Source organism: Rattus norvegicus, chromosome 8, assembly GCF_021556685.1.
Source record: "Rattus norvegicus strain SHRSP/BbbUtx chromosome 8, alternate assembly SHRSP_T2T, whole genome shotgun sequence".
NCBI lineage: Eukaryota > Metazoa > Chordata > Mammalia > Rodentia > Muridae > Rattus > Rattus norvegicus.
In genome coordinates this window covers 61,859,320-61,882,494 of record NC_141541.1, presented here as the reverse complement: position 1 = coordinate 61,882,494, position 23,175 = coordinate 61,859,320, and the positions used below count along the sequence as shown (strand labels likewise).

At 43.6% G+C, this 23,175-nt stretch overlaps 1 long non-coding RNA gene across 1 annotated transcript; it reads right to left on the bottom strand.

The window, feature by feature from the left end:
• Positions 1-11,923: 11,923 nt before the first annotated feature.
• On the bottom strand, positions 11,924-22,724 carry LOC148004138 (uncharacterized). Its single transcript, XR_015627683.1, has 3 exons — positions 22,607-22,724; positions 20,412-20,671; positions 11,924-12,881 (listed from the first exon to the last, which is right to left on the bottom strand). It is a non-coding gene; the product is annotated as an uncharacterized LOC148004138 (long non-coding RNA).
• Positions 22,725-23,175: the final 451 nt, after the last annotated feature.

Genomic DNA, 23,175 nt, shown 5'->3' with positions numbered 1-23,175 from the left:
CAGGATGCCTCTTGCTGTCTACAATCCAGCATTGCCTCACCAGCGATTGGGATGCAGAGGCGGACAGATCTCAAGGCCAGCCTGGTCTACACAGTGAGTATAGACAGGACTACATAGAGAGACCCTGTCTCACAAAAGAAAAACTAGTGAGTCTTTTCTTAGGGTTCAGACCTTCTTGATTTATTCCGACCTGAAGTTCTTAGGATACTATTTGCATTCAACATGTTTGCTTTAAAGCAGTAAGCTTTGTGGGCTTCAGAAGCATTTTGGTTTCTGATTGGTTTGTTGTCAGCTTGGTTTGACGTGGTTCTGTTCACCTTGGGAAATAACCCCTGGTTTATTACCTATTTCACACTTGGCTCCTGACACTCCTCCAATAACCAGTTCTGCATTTTTCTCTGGCTTCTCCTCCATATTGTGAACGTGTAACCTTCATCTTAAGAATATTCTGAGTGAGGGGTTGGGGATTTGGCTCAGTGGTAGAGCGCTTGCCTAGCAAGCGCAAGGCCCTGGGTTCGATCCCCAGCTCCAAAAAAAAAAGAATAGAAAAAAAAAAGAATATTCTGAGTGGAGCTGGAGAGGTGACTTAGTGCTTAAGAGAATTTGCAGTTCTTGCAGAGGACCAGGTTCAGTTCCCAGCCATCACATGGAGGTTCCCAGCCATCCATAAATCTTCTGAGTTCTGCAGGCTCTTGTCACACATGTGGAACACAGGTATACATCATACACGCAGCAAAACACTCATACACATAAAATGAAAAGAAATAAATCTTTAAAAATATTTTCGAATGCTTGATCCTTCAAACATTAAATATAGGAGGCATTTGTTCCCTCCAAACCAACATCTCAATAGAGATGTCTGGGAGAACTCCCCCTACCTTTCGATGATGTCTTTGGGAAACAACAAATATATCTTGTTCCTGGGTCAAAAGAAACTTTATTAGCTTGTCCAGAGAAGTCACATATAAGGGTTAGATCATCCACTGTCTTGAGACCTCTCACATTTCCACAGACATGGAGGGTAACCCTGAGACCCAGTGGGAGTCGATGGTCTCCAGTAAAAGCTGAGAAGCTCCACCCCAAAGCAGCACAGAAACCTGATCTGAAGCATGAGTTCCCCTACAGAGGCCTGTGATTTGTCAGGAGAAAGAAAACCAGTAAGAAGACGTCCAAAGGGGAGAAAATGTTTGAAGATAAACTATTGTCTACTTACTCCTCCAGGCAACTTAACGTACAGTCGTTACACACATTCAACTTACATGTACTTGAGAAAAGATCTAACCAAAGATGACTTAGCTTTCCAGTTCCTTCAACCTACAGCATTTGCTGTTCCAAAATTGATATTTTACATGCAGAGCTAGACGCTCCCAGCAATAAAGCAAAAGTTACGAATAGGCAAGATATTTTAACAGGAATTTACAAGCATGGTAAAATTGAGAGCTTACAGAAGATGAAAAAAGGGGCTTTTGGAAACTATCAGAATTAAGGACAGACACTGAAGGATAAGAGGTTAATAAAAAATGTCATAAAGTGTGCTCGAACTAGAGATGCATGCTGAAGGACTTAACTCTTCTCAGCCCAATGCTCCCACCTAACCCCTTGCCTCCTCTATCAGGAGGAATCCAGCTCCCTTGCCTTTCCATTTTTCCCTCTGCCCTATTCCCAAGGGGAACAAAATTCTATATACTAAGAGAAAAAAATTATGACTCCTTTTAAGATATAACTCAGTGGGGAGAGAGAACCCAGATACTGTTTGTACTCCCTGGACAAAATATGATATAACATCTTTGGTTATGGTGTTCTGTGACTGATCGTAGAGCCCTCTGGGTTTTATTAAAGAATTTCAGGTCACCCTATTGACATGAAACTGAGCTTTCTGACCAGTTGCTTCAATTATTGGCTTCAGGAAGCAAAGCAAGGAATGGTTTTGCTTGGCAGAATGGAGAAACCCCTTAAGGACTTTAATAAGATGCTGATAAAAAAAATACCATCTAGGAATTAGGGAGCTTCCTCTGCTATGATACCAAAATTATCTCCACAAAGTATTGATGAGGCCAAACAAACTACAGCAGTATGAGATAGGACCAGGGGAACCTGTACCTGACATTTGTGTCAGATTCTAAACAAAGCAAAACATTTAAACAGCACTGAAGTACTCCCCTGATAACTTTGAGGCTCACAAGTTAAATTCTGCATCTCTGTAAGGTCAAGAAGATATAGCCACTTTGGTCAAACAGAATAATCCAGCTGAGACACTTTTTAACTTTAGTAGACCAGCATGTGTGTGTGTGTGTGTGTGTGTGTGTGTGTGTGTGTGTGTGTGTGTGTGTGAAAAGACATCCCTAGCCAAGCTATGACATGTTTACATGTAAATCACTTGAGCTTCCAGACAGAGAAATACTAACTCCTTCCTTCTTAAAACAAAAACTTCAGAGTCAACTGCAACTATTGTGGAAAACTTGGCCATTTCAAAAGTGATGGTATGAAACTGAAGTGGGTGCTCTCCCAAACAGAGCAGCCTTGAAAGAAAAACCAGGCTACAATAGAGCTGCTCTGAGGGACTCCAGAGCTTCTCTTCTCCTTACTAAAACAAAACAAACAAACACACAAAATTACAGATAAATTACTAACCAAAAGGAAATAAAGGTGCTGGTCATTACTGAGCTACACTATGTCATGGTTAAATACTTCCTCAAAGTAAAATAAAATTCTAACTACCCATTACTGCCTTTAAGACAAATTCTATAAAATTACATTTGGGAGAAACTATAGGACACCACATTTTTTTCATTTTCTTTTTTAAATTTTATTTTGTATGTATGGATGTTTTGCCTACATTTAAGTCTGTGTAACACATATAGGCAGTGCCTGTGGAAACCAGAAGAGGGTATAAGATCCCCTGGAACTACAGCCAAGATGGACGGTGCGAGGTGCCATATGGGTGCTGAGAAATAATTGAAGATGGGTCCCCTGGAAAAGCAATTGGTGCTCTTAACCTCGAGCCGTCTATCCAGACTGTATCACATTTCACACTGGTGAACTGAGCCCATGTATTCTCATTAGGATGACTTTTTAGAAACACATGTTTTCATCTTGTAACAGGGAGAGATAATCATAAACTTTGGTGACACTCAGAACCTCTAGCCTCACCACCATTGTCTCCATGCCCCTTGTCAAAAAGTCAGAAGACCCAACAAGAGGGAACTGACAGTTTCCTCCTGTAAGTACCAGGGGAATTATAGGCAAAGTCCTCAACAGGCACAGAACAAATAAAATCAGCTGCTCCAGCTGAGATAGCCACAGACAAAAGCAGGCCCTTACACAATATAAAACAACACTCTTTAAGGCAAAAAGCCTTACTGGAAACCAAACCCATGGAAGAATACCCAGGAAGGGATTTAATATCCCCACACCAGTCCTTGTCATGTCTCAACATTACTCATGAAAAAGTCAGGTGGAAGAAGTCACAGATTTGTGCAGGGTCTCCAGGCCACAAATAAGCAAGTAATCCCTCAACAACCAGTCCTGCCCGATTCCCACATCTTTAGAGGACTGTTGAGCCCTCTAAAGGCAACCTGCTTGCCCACACTCAAGGAATGGCAATGTGCTTGAACTGTGATGCCACAGGATGCACCGAAAGCCGATATTTCTCTCAAATTCTCAAATTTGATTTATAAGATATACAATTTTTTATAAGTCTGCCTTAATACAATATGTGGATGATCTACTATTGTGTTCTCTCTCCTATGATCTTTTTACAGCCACCAGCTAAAAGGGGTCATAAAGTATCAAAAGACAAAAATTCAATTTGCAAGCAGGAAGTTAGATGCCTTTGTCATACAGTGATGTGTCAAGACTGCTCAAAACTCCTGACCATATTTCTATGCTGAGGAGTTCTCTTACCCCCAAGTCAAACAAACAATTAAGAGGAGACTTAGGACTAACTAGCTACTATTGAAAACGAATTCTTAACTATCCCTTAATTTCCTAGCCACTATATAAGAAACACAAACCAAACAGCTACCAGATAACTAGGCCTAGAGGAAGAGGCAGTACAAGAACCGAAGATAGCTTGAAATCAGGGCCCTGCCCAAGGACAACCAGACAATAATCCTCCCTTCATCCTGTTCATTCATGAAAAGGAAATGAATGCACTGGGCATGCTGACTCAGAAACATGGGGAAAGGCACAGACGCTTGTGGTACTTCAGTCAGGAATTAGATCCAGTAGCCAGAGGCCACTGCCCTGTATGAGTGCCTCTGCTGCTGTACTAAAACCAGTGGAAGTCACCTTAGGCTCTCCTCTCACCATTTATGTGCCTCATTCTGTAGAGCCCTCGTTAACTCCCCATCACACCCAGCATTGCTCAGCAAGTAGCCTGACGTCCTGAAACACACATCTGCATTCATCATCCCGGCTTTCCACAGTGTGACTCTCTCAGTCCTGTGGTCTCCTATGCCCTTTACCGTGTGAACTAGAGGAGACTGAACATGACTATACTCAAATAAGCCACAGACTTGTTGCCCTTAGAAGAGACATATTGGACACATCTATCAAAAATGCAGAATTGATTTTATTTACTGACAGTTCTTATACACAAGACAGGGGTGTTTTAGGCAGGATATACGGTTAACCCTACTCTTGATATAATTAAGAATGTGCCCACTTGCCTTGGACTCAATCTGCTCAGATGGCTAGATTCAGAACCTCAACCAGAGTAAGCCATCTAACAAAAAATAAAAAAACCAAAATCTATACAGCCAGCCACAGTGCATTTGGAGTAGCATGTAACTATGCCATTCGATGGGGGCAATGGTAGATTTATGGCTTCCTTTAGCCAATGTGTTTGAAATAGTCAACAAATCTCAGAATTACTGCATGCTATCCATCTGCCCTTTGGCTCCTGGAGGAAATGTTGTCAGGTCAGAGACAACAGTTCACTAAAACTATATCTGTATGTTTATACATTGAATTGTAAGTATTGTAGGATTCTTTCTTTCCTTTCTTTTTAGTTAAGTATCATGATTCCTATTGTTTTTTCAGCCATCCATATTGTTATTTTACTTCCATTCCTCTTTTTCCTGTCTTTACCGTCTTCCTCCTTCTCCTCCCATTTCTCTAAGCAGCCTCCCTTTCCCCATCAGATAGCTTTACTTTCTTCCACCTTCTGTATTTGCGTCCATCTCCCTTCCCAAGAAGTCCAACCTTTTCCCATTTCCCTGATCAGATCCTTGTACCCTGCTAATTCCCACTCTATTGTTCTCCACGCCCCTCTACTGTCAGGGGTCCTGTCTTACTCTCCTATTTTCTGTAGTAACTACAGCCTGTGTGCTCACATCTGAAGATTTGGAGCCAAGAGCCTCCAGTGAGAGAGAGCATGTGACATTTGTCTTTCTGGGTCTCAGTTACCTCAATCAATATGATCTTTTCTAGTTCTACCCATTCACCTGCATGGTTTCATTTTTCTTTACAGATTAATATTCCATAGTGTATATATATATATACATATATATATATAATATTTTCATTATCCATTTACTGGTTGTAGGACATTTAAGCTTTTTCTATTCCCTGCCTATTGTTAATAGACAACAATGGACATGGCTGAGTAAATTCTTGTGGAGTACGATGTTAAGTACTTTGGGAGAATTGCCAAGGAGTGACAGAGCTGGGTCATGCACTAGATCTAATTTTAGCTTTTTACAATTCTCCATTCTGACTTCTGTAGTGGCTGCACCAATTTGCACTCTCACCAGCTCCCCCTCCCCATCCCCATATTAAACCCCTATGCTATTAAGCTAAACCTGTTTGCTTCTAAACTTCCCATCCTTACTTGAACCAAGTCCTCGTGCTTGGAAAGATTCAATCTCTCACTACTTCCAAGAAAGATTTCCCTTACTGTTTCATATAATTTGGGTAAAGAAAGTTTCCAGGTTTTGGACTCAACAGCGATTTAAATTAAATCTGCTTAATGGAAATCCCTTTGTTGGGTATCTCTATTTTAGGGCCACAACACTTATCTTCAAAGAAATAAAAAGTTTTCCCATTAAGGAAAAGGGAAGAGGGCTGGAGAGTTGGCTCAGAGGTTAAGAGCACTGACGGCTCTTCCAGAGGTCCTGAGTTCAATTCCCAGCAACCACATGGTGGCTCACAACCTTTGTAATGGGATCCGATGTCCTCTTCTAATGTGTCTAAAGATAGCAACAGTGTACTCACATATATAAATAAATTTTTTTAAAAAAGGAAAAGGGAAGAATTCTAACTGTGTCCATCAAATTAGACTACTGTGTTGCTGTTGATATTAAAGATAATAACTTATGGGGCTGGAGAGACCACTTATCGGTTAAGAGCACTGACTGTTTTTTCAGAGTTCCTGAGTTCAACTCCCAGCAACCACATGGTGACTCAGAACCATGGGATCCAATGCCCTCTTCTGGTGTGTCTGAAGGCAAATACAATGCACTGATATTAATGAAGTAAATAAACAAAATCTTTTTTTAAAGATGATAACTTATAACAAATTCCTGGATGTAACTGTTAAGCTATTGCAGCTGCCTGTGCTTCCTGTTGCAGTATAACCTGCATGGCTGATCAACTGCCCTGCGCATGTGGCTGGGTACCCCAAAATATGGGACCGGACCATATCTACCAACCACCTAGTCTCCAACTCACAGAGAAACTTTGCAGACTTAAATTCCAGGTGCTATAAACACCACTGTTTATACACTGTATAAACACCTCAGCTGGAAGGCCCGGAGAAGCCCCATGACACAGCCACACGACTGCAGACCCAGGAGTAACCTCTACGGTATTGACTCATAAATGGAGCACCCTGAGGTTTGGGGTTGTCCCTTCCTATCCAAATTGTACAAAAGGTATAAGCCACCGATGGCAATAGCATTAAAGACTTATTAATCAAAACTGGCCTGGGTTGGGGATTTAGCTCAGTGGTAGAGTGCTTGCCTAGCAAGCGCAAGGCCCTGGGTTCGGTCCCCAGCTCCGAAAAAAAAGAAAAGAAACACACACACACACACACACACACACACACACACACACACACACACACACACTGTGATACTTGGCCAACAGGGGAATCTGTAACAAGAATTCCTGAAAATAACATGTGTCTGCAAAGGTTGGTGGACTGATCAATAGAACATCAGCGATGTGGAGAGGTTGGAAGGTTCCAGGTCCAGAGACTAATCATGATTTATCTTGGGCTGGCTTTAGCCTTCTAAGTAGCCATTCCTCGTCCATCCCTGTGTCAGACCTAACATCCTATGACTAACATAAAAATCCTCTGGAATGTATGAACAGGCCCCCTTGATGTCCACCAATCTAAGTGTGCTGTCAGAATGCTTCTAAAGCCTACGGCACAGTATTCCCTGATGTGCTGCAACCCACCTGTTGGATATACCCACCAATGTACTTAAAAAGTGTCTTAGTGCATAGCTTTCTTTGTTCTGCTATTACGAAATTGCTACCGTATTGGAACACTCTATTGGGGAAGACCATGGTCACTCATATTTGGCTCCAGAATAAAGTGTCTCATTCATTCTTTTGAGGTGGGAGCTGTTTTGCTTTGGTTTTCATCAATAATCCTAGCCCATGGTCCTGTTAGTTTTTATCCCAGTAAAAACCCATTAGTTCACCAAACTGGATTTCGATGTATTTTGGTCCATCCTGGGTTCCCTGTATAGCATGAGTGGATGTTATGTGTTGCCCATCCCCAAGAAAAGTCCGTCACGGAACAGCCTTGAAACAGTGACGCTCTTGCCTCTGCCTAGGACTCACCCGAAAGCTACCTATGTTTTCCCAGTTGAATTTTAGCAAAGATGCTAAGAATAGGCATGGAAACCATGCATAATTGCTCACACCTGCAATCTCAGTAATCAGGTGCAGAGGCAGGAGGATGTCAGCAAGTATGAGGCCAGCCTAGTCTATCTCTTATTATAAGAAAAACATAATAGGAGTTATGCTTTGGAACAATGAAATAGGATGGAAAAAAAATTTTTACGAGACCCCAAAAGCAGAAGATACTAAAAATAGACAAATGGAATTGCAGTAAACTAAAAGTTCCTGCCAAAAACATAAAGAAAATCAACAGGATGCAGAGACGACCCACAAGACAAAAGAACAGCTGTAAAGTATACACCTGACTCCTGGGGCACAGAATGCATTTTGAAAGCTCGGGAGCCAAGAAACTAAGTAATTCCACTTGAAGGTTGGCAGTGGATTTAATTAGGCATTTTCCAAGAGGGTGCACTCAGACTGGAACAAGTGTAGGAGAAGGAGCAGCATTGCTAGTCATTAGGGAAATGCGAGTGGAAGCCACAGTGAGATACCCCCTAGCCCTGGAAGAAGAGCAGCTATTGACACACTCTGGATCAGACTGTAAAAAAGCACAGGTTTTACCGCAAATTACCAGAGAATTTCCTCCAAAATTAGAGAGGACTTCTAAATGACCCAGTGACCCTATTACAGGAAATATTTAGAAGAAATACAATCATTATGTCAAAGAGAAATTCATACTTCTGTGTTGAGACAGCACAATTCATAACAGCCAGAAAATGGAGACAAGCCACGTGTTGTGGATGGATGGATGGATGGATGGATGGATGGATGGATGGATGGATGGATGGATGATGGGTGGAGGAAATGGGTGCACATACACAGTCAAATTCTACTCTAGCCCTAGAAAAAGTCCTGTTATTTGCACCAACATGCATAGATCTGGAGGTGATTATATTATATGAAGTAAGCCCAACACAGAATGACAGGTTCCACGTAATCCCCACTCACCTCTGAAGTCAAGAGTTGATCCCTACAAGTTGAGAATGGTATAGGTTTCCAAAGATGAGGTAAAGTAGTTATGAGAAAGAAATGGGGGAAGGTTCTAAATATGTATGAAGTATAACACATAATATTTAAATATTTAAAATATAATACATATTTCTTGGATGTATAAAGTATGGTCTGGTGGGACCAAGAAATTCTAATGTGTTTTTTACCACGGATACTGACTACAGATAAGAGCAACTAGTCTGAAAGCTAGAAGAGTGCTAGCACAATGGAGGAGTGCTTGCCCAGCAGGCATGAGCTGCCATGTCTAACCTCCGTTACACCAACAATAATGATAAGTCTGTGGGTAGATGAAAGTTGGATGAACGTGTTGCAACAGTTTCACCATAAAGAAATGATAATTGTTGAGGAAATAAATGTCTCACCTGCTTTGAGCAGAGGACATGTATCAGCCATCTGTCATTTCTCTACAGCAATCTACAGGGAGGAAGTCTCTCGGCTGGTTTAAGATGAGATGTAGTCTATCATGGTAAGAGGGATGGCTGTGGGACCATGAGCTGACTGGTCACATGGTGTCCACTGTCAGGAAGCCGAGAAAGGTAAGTGCTGGGGTTCAGCTTATTCCCTCTTTTCTCCACTTTGATTAAGTCCAAGACCCCAGCCAAGGTGGGTCTCCCCTCAGTTCCACCTCTCTGGGACACACCCACCACACACCCATAAGTGTGTCTCCTGGGTGATTCCAAATCCAATCAAGTTGGCAGTGAAGATGAACCCTCATCATCTTTATCAAAACACCACAATATTCAGCTTTACCTTTTGTAACAGTTAATAAATAAATAAATAAATACATACATAAATAAATAGCAAAAGTAAAAAAAAGACTTTTATTCTAGGACCAAGGTATTATAAAAAGATATTTTTCATAAATTTAAGGAGAACTTTCTAAATATAATCTGTAAAGAAGTCCTCCCTTTCATTGCCTTGTTGCGAAGAGTCTGATTTGTAACATCCTATAAAATCCATTTATTGCAGGTACCACTGAAGCCCTCAGAGACTAACGGCTCTTTTACTCCAGCTAAGTTTCCTCATCTTCACCTTTAGGGTTCTAAGTATCCTTGTCAGTGCCAACCTGGCTTTGATTTGAATGCCCAAAATACACAACGTACCAAACAACTGGAAATGTCAGAATTATTTGTCATTAGCAGGGAATCAATAGCTCTCTGTGCTTAGATGGCAACTCTGTAGAGAGCTTACATCGACACACTCGGCTTAGGGTAGAATGATCCAAAGTCAACCAGCCAGGCATTGGTTGAGTGCAAATGTCGTGCATTCTACAATTCCAGATGTGCTGATCTCTAGTGTTCAAGCTATGGATTCAAGGCACCTTCACCTAGTAATTCCTCCCTCTGTAGACATTTTTAGAATACCTACTATGCTAAGGATCCCAGGCCATGTGGCAAAGGGGACAGAAAACTAAAGCATTTTGATTTCATCCTTGAAGTACTTACAGCTTAGCTCAGAAAAAGAAAAGGGGTTGTACATAAGACCAAATGAGCACCTGATGGCAGTGGTGCATGCCGTTGATCCCAGTGGCAGACAGATCTCTGAGTTCGAGGCCAGCCTGGTCTATAGAGTGAGCTCCAGGACAAGCAGGACCACACAGAAAGATCCTGTCTCGAAAACAAACAAATCAAATAAACAAGCAAACAAAAGTCCAGACCGCCTTACTATCTAAAGAGAAGACACTAGAGTTTCCTGCACACTGTTCATGCCTTTTGCCTAGCCCCACTCCATCTATCGCCCCTTCTTGCCCACCCACTGCCCTAAAAGACTTCTCTTCTTTCCCAGATGTGGTCTGAACACCTCTTCCTAAGGGCACACAACTTCCGAGATAAACAGTGAAACGAAAAAGAAAAAGAAAACCGACGTGGACAAAATAGTAATCAGTAAATAAGAGTTTAGGGATGCACGTGCAAGAGGCCATGACGAAGCTTACTACTTTACATGCTAACCTAAAAAGGTAATAAACAGTTTTTAATGGGACAGAAAATCATCTGAAGAGGCTTTTGCCATCCCCCCGCCCCCGGAGCTGGGGACCGAGCCCAGGGCCTTGCGCTTGCTAGGCAAGCGCTCTACCACTGAGCCAAATCCCCAATCCCTGAAGAGGCTTTTGATTTTAAGTTTAGCCATTGTTTTTCTTTATTGTCTGATCTAACAATAGATCTGTCTGGCCTTACAACCGTGGCTATCCCAACTTTTTTTTCCCAGCTAATTCTATTATCAGTTTTAAAACAATATCAAGAAATATTGCTATATTAAAAACACCGCTTTACGTTTTGTTCTTATAAAGTATTTCATTGTTCTTTGATTAACTTGTTATCCATGACAACTTAGGCAGTTTTTAAAATATTCTGTAACAGGTCCCAGACTGTAGCACAACTGACGCCAACTGACGCCAAGGCGCCACTCTGACCTAAGAGCCCAGCATGCAGACCCCAACACCGACAAAGCAACGACAGAGACCGTCACAGTCCACAGCTCTGGGAAAGTCCACAGCGCACTAACCTTGCTCTTTGGCTTCTGTAGCTCTGCTTATTGCTAATTGCTAACTGTCAATCAAACGTGGCTTTCGTTCATAAAAAAAAAACCAGAAATAGTAAAGATTGTGACTACAAGGTTTAGCTATGTTTCCTGTGTAGCCCTGCAGCTGGTGAAAAAAAGACTGATTTTCTATTGGTTTTGAAAGTTCATGTACCAACAGGGTCAACTAGCCTGGATTTTTGGGGCTCTCAGAAACTAAACTACACAAAGAGCTGGACCTAGGCCTCCCCACACAAACGTAGCAGATGTGCGTCTTGGTCTTCATGTGGGTCTAGAACAACTGAGGTGGGGGCTATCCCAAAAGCTGTTGCCTGTCTGTGGGATAGGTTCTTCTAGCTGGGCTGCCTTGATCTCAATGGGAGAGGAAGCACCTAGTCTCACAGAGACTTGACGTGCTAGGGTAAAGAGACGGGAAGCGGGGGTGGGGGGGAGCACTATCTGCTCAGAGGAGAAGGGGAGGGCAGAAGGATTATGGAAGGGGGAGACTGGGAGGGGGCAGTGAGTGGGATGCAAATAAGTAAAACAAATTTAATTTAATTTAATTTAAAAAGAGTCCATGTGTCCTCTGAAGAATTTACCTTGCAACAATTTATTTTTATATAATGTGTACAGGTGTTTTACCTGCATGTAAGTCTTATGTCCCATATACATGCAATGAATGCCTTGCAGAGTCCAGGAGAGGGCATCAAATACTCTAGAACTGGCGTTAACCACCATGTGGCTGCTGGGAATTGAACCCTAGGTCTTCTGGAAGTGCCCTTAATCACAGAGACATCTCTTCAGCCCCACATGGATAATTTTACAAGATGCCTAACCTCTCTCTTCTGCTGTATGCTTTATTCCGGGCAGATACTTAGGAGCTGGAAACAGCTCTAGTGTTTTTGCAGAGGATTTAAGTTTGGGGCCCAGCACCCAGTCAAATGGGCTCATAAAGGCCTACAACTCAAATTTCATGGGATCGGATGCCCTCTTCTGGCCTTTACTGGTAAACACATATACATAATTAGAAATATAATAAAAAAGGAAATTTATTTCACCAGATACTTACAGGTTTTTTAAATCACACTTCAATCATTAAATAATGCAGTGTCCAAGCAGATATCCTACTGAACTGTTTACCATTTAAAATGTCTTCTTAGGAGTTAGAGAGATGTCTCAGTGGTTAAGAGCAGAGTTTGGTTCCCAGCACTCCCATGGCATCTTAAAACCATCCGCAACCCCAGCATCTGGAGATCCTACACACTCTTCGCGTTGTGGGTTTGCTTTAACGCTTGTATTATGCCAACTGGGTTCCCAAAATTGCAGGAGAATCCATACATAAGACACTGAGGGTCCCTGCCTCCAGTTGGTTCTGGTTGGTAAATAATGTTGGCGGTGGCCAATGGCTGGGCAGGGAGACAGAGGCGGGACTTTAGGACTCACAGGCAAGAAGAAAGGAGAATCGCCATGCTGGGAAAGGATAAGATCAGGCTTGAGATCTGCAAAAGAGAGAGCACCAATCCTGTAAGAGTCAGTGAAGAGGGGACTGCAGGGGGTGCCCCCCACTGGGTAGCAATGATGGAATATAGATTTTTAGTAAGTAATATCTCAGGAGTATCTGAGGGGAGGCGTTAGCAACGTGGAAGTTTGGGAGTGGCCCAGCCATTGAACTGATTAAGGCATATTAAATATAAGGGTGTGTGTGTATGTGTGTGTGTGTGTGTGTGTGTGTGTGTGTGTGTGTGTGCGCGCGCGCGCGCGCGCGTGCGTGTGTGCTTGCGTGCGCGCGCACGCGTGTGCACGTACGTGTGTGTACATGCGTGTGCGTGCGTGCGTGCGTGCGTGCGTGCGTGCGTGTGTGCGTGTGTGTTTCATTCGGGAATCCAGAGTATTGAGGCGGGTAGCAAGGAGCTTGTGCTGCCACTGTCGGGGTGATTTGAGCATTAATGGACTACTGCAACACTTCTGGCCTCCAAGGGCACCAGAAATACATGTAGTGCATATACATACATGCAGGAGAAGTGCTCATACACATAAAATTTTAATTAAAAAATTTACTGTGGCTACTTCCTAAGTACTTATATACAGGGTTTACCCCTTTTTCATTTCTGATGAACACAAACTGCAGTTCTGTCTCTGGGGCATTCCCTGGTGTGTAAATGAGACTGGCTCCCAGAGAGGTTTGAATACGTGGTCTCCTGTTGGTGGAAATGTCTGTGAAGGATTGGCGAGTGTGGCCTTGTTGGAGAAGGCATGTCACTGGAGGGTGGGCTTTGAGACTTCAGAAGACCCATACCATTCCCAGTGTTCCTCTCTGCCTTCTGCTTGCAGATCAAGATGTGTGCCCTTAGCTGTTCTGTACACCAGACCTTCATTCCGCCATTAGGGACGTTAGCCCTCAGAAACCCTAAGTCCATAAGGCCTAAACTCTTTCTTTTCTAGGTCGCCTTGGTCATGGCATGATCACAGCATTGGAAAAGTAAAAAGTATACCTGAAGGACTCCAAAAGGTGGATTACACTGCATTTAGACCAAGACCATTCCCTTTTAACATCAGTTACGTGTAGTGCATCATGCTCAGTGTAAATCTAGAGTGCTAAGAACAACCATTGACCGCAACCCCCAGGCTTTCAATGACACCACTATATTTTTAGATGTATTCTTTCTTCCCACGTATTCAGGAAATGCAACAGACATTATCTTAACTTTTCAAAGATTACAGAAATAGACTAGGTTACTACTCTTTGTCACAAATTCAAAGAACAAAGAGTTATCATTATCTGTTTATATTCCGGTAATAGAGACGAGTTAAGAACCAGTTCTGGGCTAAAAGGATGACTTAGTGGGCGAGAGTGCTTACTAGACAGACACAAAGACCAGTGTTCAGATCCTAGCACCCTGAAAGAAAGCTGTGTATGAGCCCAGACCAGAGCATACCCCAAGCAAGTAGGGCAGTGACGGGAGGATTGCTGGGATTTTCTGGCTGTCGACTAGCCAAAAGGTAGCACATGAAAGCATAGTTGCCCATGCAAGGACTCCATGGTGTAGTCTTTCCTCTAGGTTGTGTTATCAGCCACAGTAGCGTGGGGCCTTATAGGTTGCCACTCTTGTAATGAATAGAAAGAAGCTGGCAGAGACATGACCCAACCTTCACCTCCTCTTCCCCTGCCAAAGGGAGCTTCTAAACATGTGTTTTGCCATATCAGGAGATTCAGGTTCAATAAACTACTATTGGAGGTAGCATCTGCTGTGTGGTTTCTAAGGCATGATGTTATTGCACAGAAAAGTCACCCGAGGCCAGCCGGCTGCTTGCCCTGGAAGACTGAATGAATTATAAATTGCTCGGCGCTGCTGAAATCGGGGGAGACTTCTGTAGCAAGACTGAAAAGGTTCTTGTCTTTGTTTCATTCAGTTGCTGTGGTAGAATTCAGTGAATTCAGGTCCGGAACCCAAGAAACCAGAGACTGGTGCTGCCCACTTTTAGGCGGGGCCTTCCCACGTCAATGCAATCAAGACAATTCCTACAGATGGTCCCTGTTGAAAGTCAGCCCATCCCTCGTTGATAGTCTCTTCTCGGGTGATTCTAGATTGTGTCACAGCAGATACAGGATTGGAAGGGCCTGAAACTTTGGCAGTTGTATGTGAAGAGGAATTCTGAGGAGACATGTTAGAAAGGGCAGGTTGGGTAGAAGCCAGCTGAGCAGGCCAGAAACGACTCCCAACTCACCTTGCCTCTTTAGAGACCGAAGTCATGAAGGAGTTGGAGCTGCGCGTGCGCTGTGGAGAAAGATGGGACTAGTGCTGTGATCCTGATCGCAGTGATCCGCCGGAGAGAGGGCTGAGGTCCACCCTGGATCACGTCGTTGCCCAGTTTTGTTTTGTTTTGTTTTGTTTTTTTGTTTTGTTTTGTTTTTAAGATTTATTTATTTATTATATGTAAGTACACTGTATCTGTCTTCAGACACACCAGAAGAGGGCATCAGATCCCATTACAGATGGTTGTGAGCCACCATGTGGTTGCTGGGAATTGAACTCAGGACCTCTGGAAGAGCAGTCAGTGCTCTTAACCGCTGAGCCATCTCTCCAGCCCTGTTTTGTTTTGTTTTGTTTTGTTTTGTTTTTGACAGGATGGTGTGCAGCAGCCCAGGGCTTAAGCAGATGCAGTCTCAGCCCCCAAACAAGTTTCCTGGCTGTGGGATTTCCTTAGTTCTGGGTAATGGCAGAGGTTTGAGATGAGAAACGGCCCATTTTCTAGATTGGACCTCCTTGAAGGACCAATGTATCCCGCGATGCCACTGAGGACTACATGTGGTTCAATGGCTCAGATGCAGCCAAGATCCGGCTTGCTGTCCGATGTCCATGTTGCCACCTGACCTGATGACATGCACATGTTCATGGCCTGGGCCATGGTTTGAATCTGTGTTGATGTTGTGGGCCATGATCCCCCACCCCCGGAGACCATACTGGTGTGAGTGGCCTGCGCTACTATCTGAGACTGTAGTGATGTACGGTGCAGGCTGCTGCCGAGTGCCATGTCTGGGTCTGTCTTAGTTTGGGTTTTATTGCTGTGAAAAGACACCATGACCATGGCAACTCTTATAAAGGAAAACTTTTAATTGGGGCTGGCCTATACATTTAGAGATTTAGTCCATTATCATCTTGGTGGGAAGCATGGCACTGTGCAGGCAGACATGGTGCTGGAGGAGCACCTCTTGATCTGCAGGCAGAAAAAGGAGACTGTGTTCTACACTGGGCATAGCTTGAGCATATCTGACCTCCAAGGCCCACTTCCACAGTGGCACACTTTCTCTAACTAGGCCACACCCACTCCAACAAGGCCACACCTCCTAATAGCGCCTCTCCATATAAGCCAAGCACTCAAACACATGAGTCTATCTATGGGAGGCCATTCCTATTCAAACCACCATAAGGTCCATGGTCTTAATGAGGCCAGGTTTGTGTTCATGTCGACAGCCTGTGTGGCCACTGAAGGCTGGGCAGATGTCCACGGTCTCTCTGTATCAGAGGTCCTTATCTGGGCTTGTGTCCCTACTGTAACTGGGAGCCCTGTTTGTGGTCTACACTGACACCAGGACCCATGTGGAAGCCCATGACCCCATGTTCTCTTAGAAGGCAAAGAGCAAAATAAGCTACATTGACAGTGATGTCAATAACTGTGGCTGAAAAAGATGGACACGGAAGACTTCTGAAACCACCCCTACCTCCACCCCACTCCATCTCCCCAAAATAGGAAGTCATTTAAGAGAATTCTTAAAATCTGTGATAGGAGGCGAAAGTGTCATCTACACAAGAGACAGCTTCCAGCCGAGCTGCCTCGGGGAAAGGACTCAGCTCTATTTAAGGGGCAGGCCACAAAGAGTTTGAACACACTCCACTGAGTATACAGATAACACAAATTGAACTTTTTTCTGCCGGAGAGGAGGTCACAAGGGTATGGGGGGACCTGAATAGGGAAAGACCGGGAAGTAGATGTGATAATGGTGTATGATGTGAAATCCCTAAAGAATCAATATATTATATTGGAAAAGAAGAAGTAGAAAAAGGAGGAGGAAGAGGAAGAAGAGGAAAAGGAAGAAGGAAGGGGAAGGTTGGTCATGGATGAGACAGTTGCCTTCTCATCATGTCTGATGGCTTTTGAGTGACTGCAAAGGCTCCAAAGACAAAACCATCCTGATAGTTTAGAAGTGTGCTCAGACTTTGGGCTCCTAGAGAGGCCATAAGCGCTCTGCAACCTATGGCCCATTGCTGACTCACAGTATGGCTCTGGGTGTCTACTGGCTGGATGTAGGTTTCACAAGCGCTGTCAGCATCCCTGCTTCAGATGACTTTACAGAGTTTGCAAAACTTCCTATCATTTGAAAACTCCCAGTTCACTCAGTGCAAAGACAGACAGACAACAGAGACAACTATTTCTTGTACGACAATATTCTGAATTCTCTCATTTTGTCTGTCTGTCTGTCTGTCCCATTCTTTATCCCCAGTGTGAACATAATGCCAACAAAGCCAAAAATCTGGCAATCACCGGGGCAACAGAAAATGCTGCCATCATCTCCCCCCTACCCCCAAGAGCACCATGAGAAGAGGGCATTCCACGGGGACAGCCTTGGAGTTGGGACTGAGGTAAACAGCAGAGCTGGTTTATAATGATTATGAGGGAAGGAAGTTCAGCAATGAGACTTAAAATGCAGAACTTTGAGCCTGGCACTCAGGAGGCAGAGGCAGGAGGATGTCGGTGAGTTTGAGGCCAGCCTGATCTAGAGTGAGTTCCAGGACAGCTAGAGCTGCCTGACAGAACTGACAGAGCTACCAAGGCAGAGAGACCCTGTCTTGAAAAACAAACAAACAAAACAGCAGACTGTTGGAGGGAGCATTCTGCCGTGGTGAGGAAGGTGTGGCAGCAGGAATGGGGAGGCTGGCACAATTCATCTATGGTCAGAAGGCAGAGGGAGAGGGATCTGAATTCCTTTACTCTAGCATGGGCTTCCTCTGGGCTGCGGCTTCTCTGTACATCCTCCAAGAAAGTGGGCAAACATGTGTGCACGCATGAACGTGTGTGAGCATGTGCAAGCACAGTATCTGGGAGAAAGGACAAGAGAAATGTCCCTCCAGTGGTTTTAAACATGAGCCTCCAGATCCACTAAACAAACAAATGAACAAGGTTCTGTCATTGTACATCGCTTACTTCATGAAACACTGCTGTAGCAGACCTGGGAAATGATGATGTTATAAACTCAGGAAGGCATGAAAGAGATTTCTGGGGGTACTGGAAACGACTCGTGTCCTGTCCACTTGCCTCACGCTATGTCCACTTCTAAAAGTCAAATAAGAAGGAAAGTGAAAGTGTAGTATGTAAAATTTAACTCTGAAGAGACGTGAAAGCTAATGCCTTGCAGCATCCTCATCTTGATTTTAGAGCTTTTGCTCCATATGCGAACCATCTTACTTTTGAAAATGTTTTCTAAAATGTCCATAGAGGAAGAGGAGGAAGTGGAGGAGGAAAAAGTGGGAATCATACAAAAAGGTGTGGGGATCTAACATTGAGCTCTCTGACCATGGGAGGAAGGAATGATTGCTGGGGGAACATGGGAGAGAAAGCGAGTACTAAGCTGGATGCTGGTATAACTGAAACACAGGGGCCCCACTGCAGTAGAACCGATTTTCTCGATACTGGGGTCATTTTTTAAACATGATTTACCTACTCTTACTTTATGTGCATTGGTGTTTTGCCTGTGTGTATGTCTGTGTGAGAGAGTCAAATCCCCTGGAGCTGGAGTTCAGCTGCCAGGTAAGTGCTGGGAATTGAACCCTGGCCTTCTGTAAGCAAGCCAGTGCTTTTAACCAATAAGCCATCTCTCCAGCTCCTGGGGATCTTTATAGCCACAATACACAATGGCTCCCTCACTTTCTTTTGTGGGAGTTTTATTTGTTTATTGAGACAAAGCTTCACTCTAAGGCTTAGGCTGCCCTCCAGGTCACATAAGTCCTCTTGCCTCAGCCTCCTGTGTTAAAGATTTAACTTTCTGGGGTTCTTTAGTTTTTTGTTTTTAGTTTCTTTTTTTTTAACCAGCCTCAGAATTGGTCCCAGTGTTTATTAGCAATGCATCATCTCAGAGTGGCCATTCCTGCTGGATGTTGTCCACCCTCAGAGATAATGAATGTATTTTTAGTTTTCTTCTTGAGGCCAACAGATTCTGGGAAGGCCTTAATGTAACTTTCCTTACTAAACTCTTCCTCAGAGAAGAGGAATACACTCAATGGCTTCTACTGAAAAACGTCAAAGAGGGGAAAGCAAAGGGCAACATTCGTGGGGAAGCCAGCCGGTCTCAGTCGCCCAGGGTTGGTGCATATTTGAAATCCTCACTGGATGTTATTACATCACTGTACAAACACGTAAGTGGTTTGAAGATTTTCCAGGCACAAGTAAAAGGAAAAAATGTCTGGAGTTTTGGGATGTGACAGAGCATCATTCCAAAGTGCTGCTATTAGGAGGCAAGCGCTCGAAAGGCTGGGGCACGCACGGCCCTAAGTGCACAGAAGGATGATATTTTAAGTTACAAACTGGAACTTATTGAACGACTGGCAGTTTTGAGAAGTATTGGGAAACCGTAGTAGCAAAACAAAGAATTCGAAAGGCAAATGCAGTGTCAGCCTGTATCAATCCCGTACGATTGATCCTTTAACGTCCTTACAATTATCCTCAAGCAGCTCAGCCCACTTGTCAGCAAAAATTAAATGGCAGGGCCACAGGATTATTAGAGCCCACCTTTACCAAACACTCTTCAAGGCATTTACTAATGCACTCCTGTGTGTTATTATAAATAATTAACTGCAAATAAATTTAGGATGGCTAAATAATTTAAACACTTGTCAAAATAAATCAGCTAAGAATATTCTGAGGTTTAATGTATTTTATTTTCAGACTTTGATCTACCAGTTTTCTTCGAAGAGGAAAAAAAAGCAGTTAAACATTGAATTCATATGTGTTAGATAACATCATCCTTACTGCCCTGTCCATCTGTCCATAAAATACACATCGTGAGCCAGTGACATGGCTTAGCTGATAAAGGCATCTCATGACAAACCCATGTTCAACCTCACATACATACATACATACATACATACATACATGCATACATACATACATACACACAGAGAGACAGCAGAGAGACAGACACACACACACACACACACACACACACACACAGAGAGAGAGAGAGAGAGAGAGAGAGAGAGAGAGAGAGAGAGAGAGAGAGAGGGAGAGAGAGAAGATTGGTTGGAAAGCAAACTTAAATCAACAAATAAGAACTTAAAAGTCATTTATAAGGAGCTGGAGAGACGGCATACTTGGCAAAGTAGGGGCTTTTCTATGCCCTCCTTTGCTCAAAATAACAACATGGAGACTTTTATATTTACTAAAAGCTTCAGGAACTATAGCAGGACAGATCTGAGCCATCCTAGCCCAGCCCTGCTGGCCTGGCCTACTTCCCAGCCATGCTGCCCATTACCTACCTTCTTCATCTCACCTGAGACGACCTCCTTCATTGATGTCCCGATGGTGACGACCTGGTCCCCGCCTGAGACCTCTCTCTCTCTCTGGGCTCCGAAGTGCCATCTTCCAACACTTGTTAGGAGAATTAGCTGTTCTTCTAGAGGACCCAGGTTCAATGCACAGCACTTGTGCGATGGCTCACTATCGTCAGTTCTAAGGAACCCGACACTGCTTTTAGCGGGCATGCACATGGTGCACATACATGCAATCAGGAAAGCCACTCGTGTAAAATGAAAACAAAAAAATATTGTTTTAAAAGCTGTCTATGAAACTTGAAATTTCCACAAGTTGTAAGCACCCCAAGTCATATTTTCACAGAACTTATGTCTGAATTTTAGTTTAATATATCGCTCATTACCTCAAAACACTCATATATGTATTTTTTTCCTTTTTCTAAATTGGTCTTGTGTATTGAATCCAAGCTTTGCACATATAACCACTGAGTTACAATCCAGCTACTAAATATATTAATAGAGAACTCTATATGTGTTCTTAGTATCAGGAGATTGGGCTGGAGAAATGGCTCATGGCTAAGAGCCCACACTGCTCCATGGAGGAGCTGAGTTTTTGTCCCTGCACCCACGTCAGGAGGCTCATAACCACTTGTAGTTCCAGCTCCAGGGCAAGCCAATGCCTCTAATGGCTTCTGCACTCATGTACAAAAATTATGCACACAAACATAATGAAAACTAATACAATATTTTTATTAATTTTCATTTTTATTAATTAAAAAATAAAAAATAACTTCTTAGCAAATAAAATTATAATAGCAATTTACAGGCTGGATGGATAGCTCAGTCTATAGCATTTGCCCAGAAAGCATGAAAGCCCATGGTTAGACCAACCGCAAATGCAAAAGGAATGTACGCCTATGAGCCTACCACTGGGTGGTAGAGATAGGAGAGGCTCAGTGGCTCAGGGGCCAGCCAGTCTAGCCAATCAGTGAGCTCCAGGTTGAGCGAAAGAGCCCCTCTCAAAAAGTAAACTGGACAGTGGTGTCATGTGTCTTTAATCCCAGAAAACGGGAGGCTGAGGCAAGCAGATCTCTGAGTTTGAGGCCAGCCTGGTCTACAGAGCGAGCTCTAGGACAGCCAGGGCCACATAGAAAAACTGTGTCTTGAAAAGCCAAACAAACACACAAAGTAAAGTAGGGAGTAATCGAAGACACTTGATGTTTAACGCCAATGTCTTGTCTTCACACATACCTACAAGCAGGTTGTGATGGTTTGTAGATGCTCGGCCCAGGGAGTGGCACTATTAGAAGGTGTGGCCCTGTTGGAGTAGGTGTGGCCTTGTTGAAGTAGGTGTGTCACTGTGGGTATGGACTTTAAGACCTTTGTCCTAACTGCTTGAAAGCCAGCATTCTGCTAGCAACCTTCAGAGGAAGATGTAGAACCCTCAGCTCCTCCCGCACCACGCCTGCCTGGATGCTGCCATGTTCCCACCTTGATGATAATGGACTGAACCTCTGAACCTGTAAACCAGCCCCAATTAAATGTTGTCCTTCATAAGACTTCCCTTGGTCATGGTGTCTGTTCACAGCAGTAAAACCCTAACTAAGACACGTGTGAACCTGCACACACATGTATACACACACACACACACTCATATACCAGATACACACAGAATAAATTAGAGATTTACTAAAGCACGTGTATTGTAAGATGGCTGGCAAGTATTAATATGAAGTGCTGTAAGTGACACACAGAGTTAAAAATATGTGAGAGAGCTGTGAGTTCAATCATCCCCGGGCTGGGATATACATGGAAGTGGCCCCGTCTTAGTTCCTTTTTTTATTGCTGTGATGAAACACAGTGAGCAAAGTCTGTCCGGCAGGACATACTTCCTCCAGGAAGTTCATTGCCTCCTAAACCTCCCCAGGGTCTGAGAATATGCGTGACATCACATTCAAAGCCCCTCAGCCCTTTTCCTGAGAATTAAAGCATTGTTTTAACTGCTGATTAAGCAAAACCCCCTGACCGAGAGATCAGGGCTCAGTGGTAGGAAACAGGAGATAAGCAAGGTTAGATGTGGGCCAGATTGCCGAGGGCCTCAAATTATGAGTCAAAGAATCTGGGTTTCATTCTGCAGAGAGTGGTCAGTAGTTTAGAAGTTTGAGTCTTTGCTTTGAACAGAAAAGAACTTAGAGTTGTACCTGGTAGAAAAACAAGCGGAAAAGGCATTTCAGTGTCGATCAGGGCCCACTTGTGTGATAGAAGCAGGAGCACAGAGAAGAAACCAAAACAAGGAAGTGGCTTCACAATCTGTAGACCTAGCGTGAGGCTTGGCGAGGAGGAGGAGGAGGAGGAGGAGGAGGAGGAGGAGGAGGAGGAGGAGGTGAATAACCTCAACATTTGGGTTTGTTTTCTTTATTATAATAAGAAGACTGAAGGTTTACAGCATGTATAAGAGAGAAAAAATGAGAGAGAGGGAGGGAGGGAAGGAGGGAGGGAGGGAGGGAGGGAGGGAGGGAGGGAGGGAGGGAGGGAGGGAGGGAGGGAGGGGAAAAGAATATAGTGTACTTATTCTGAAGACTTTGGGAGTGAGTGGATGAGAAAATGATGAGACTATAGACAGAGGAAGTCAAGCCATGTCAGCCTGTAAAGAACAAGTGGAATTTCAAGGATGTTGCATTTCAAGAAGCAGCTAGGCTTGCAGGGGGTGTGTCTAAGATCATTAAGACATAAAGAAAAGGGCTGGAGAGATGGCTCAGTGGTTAAGAGC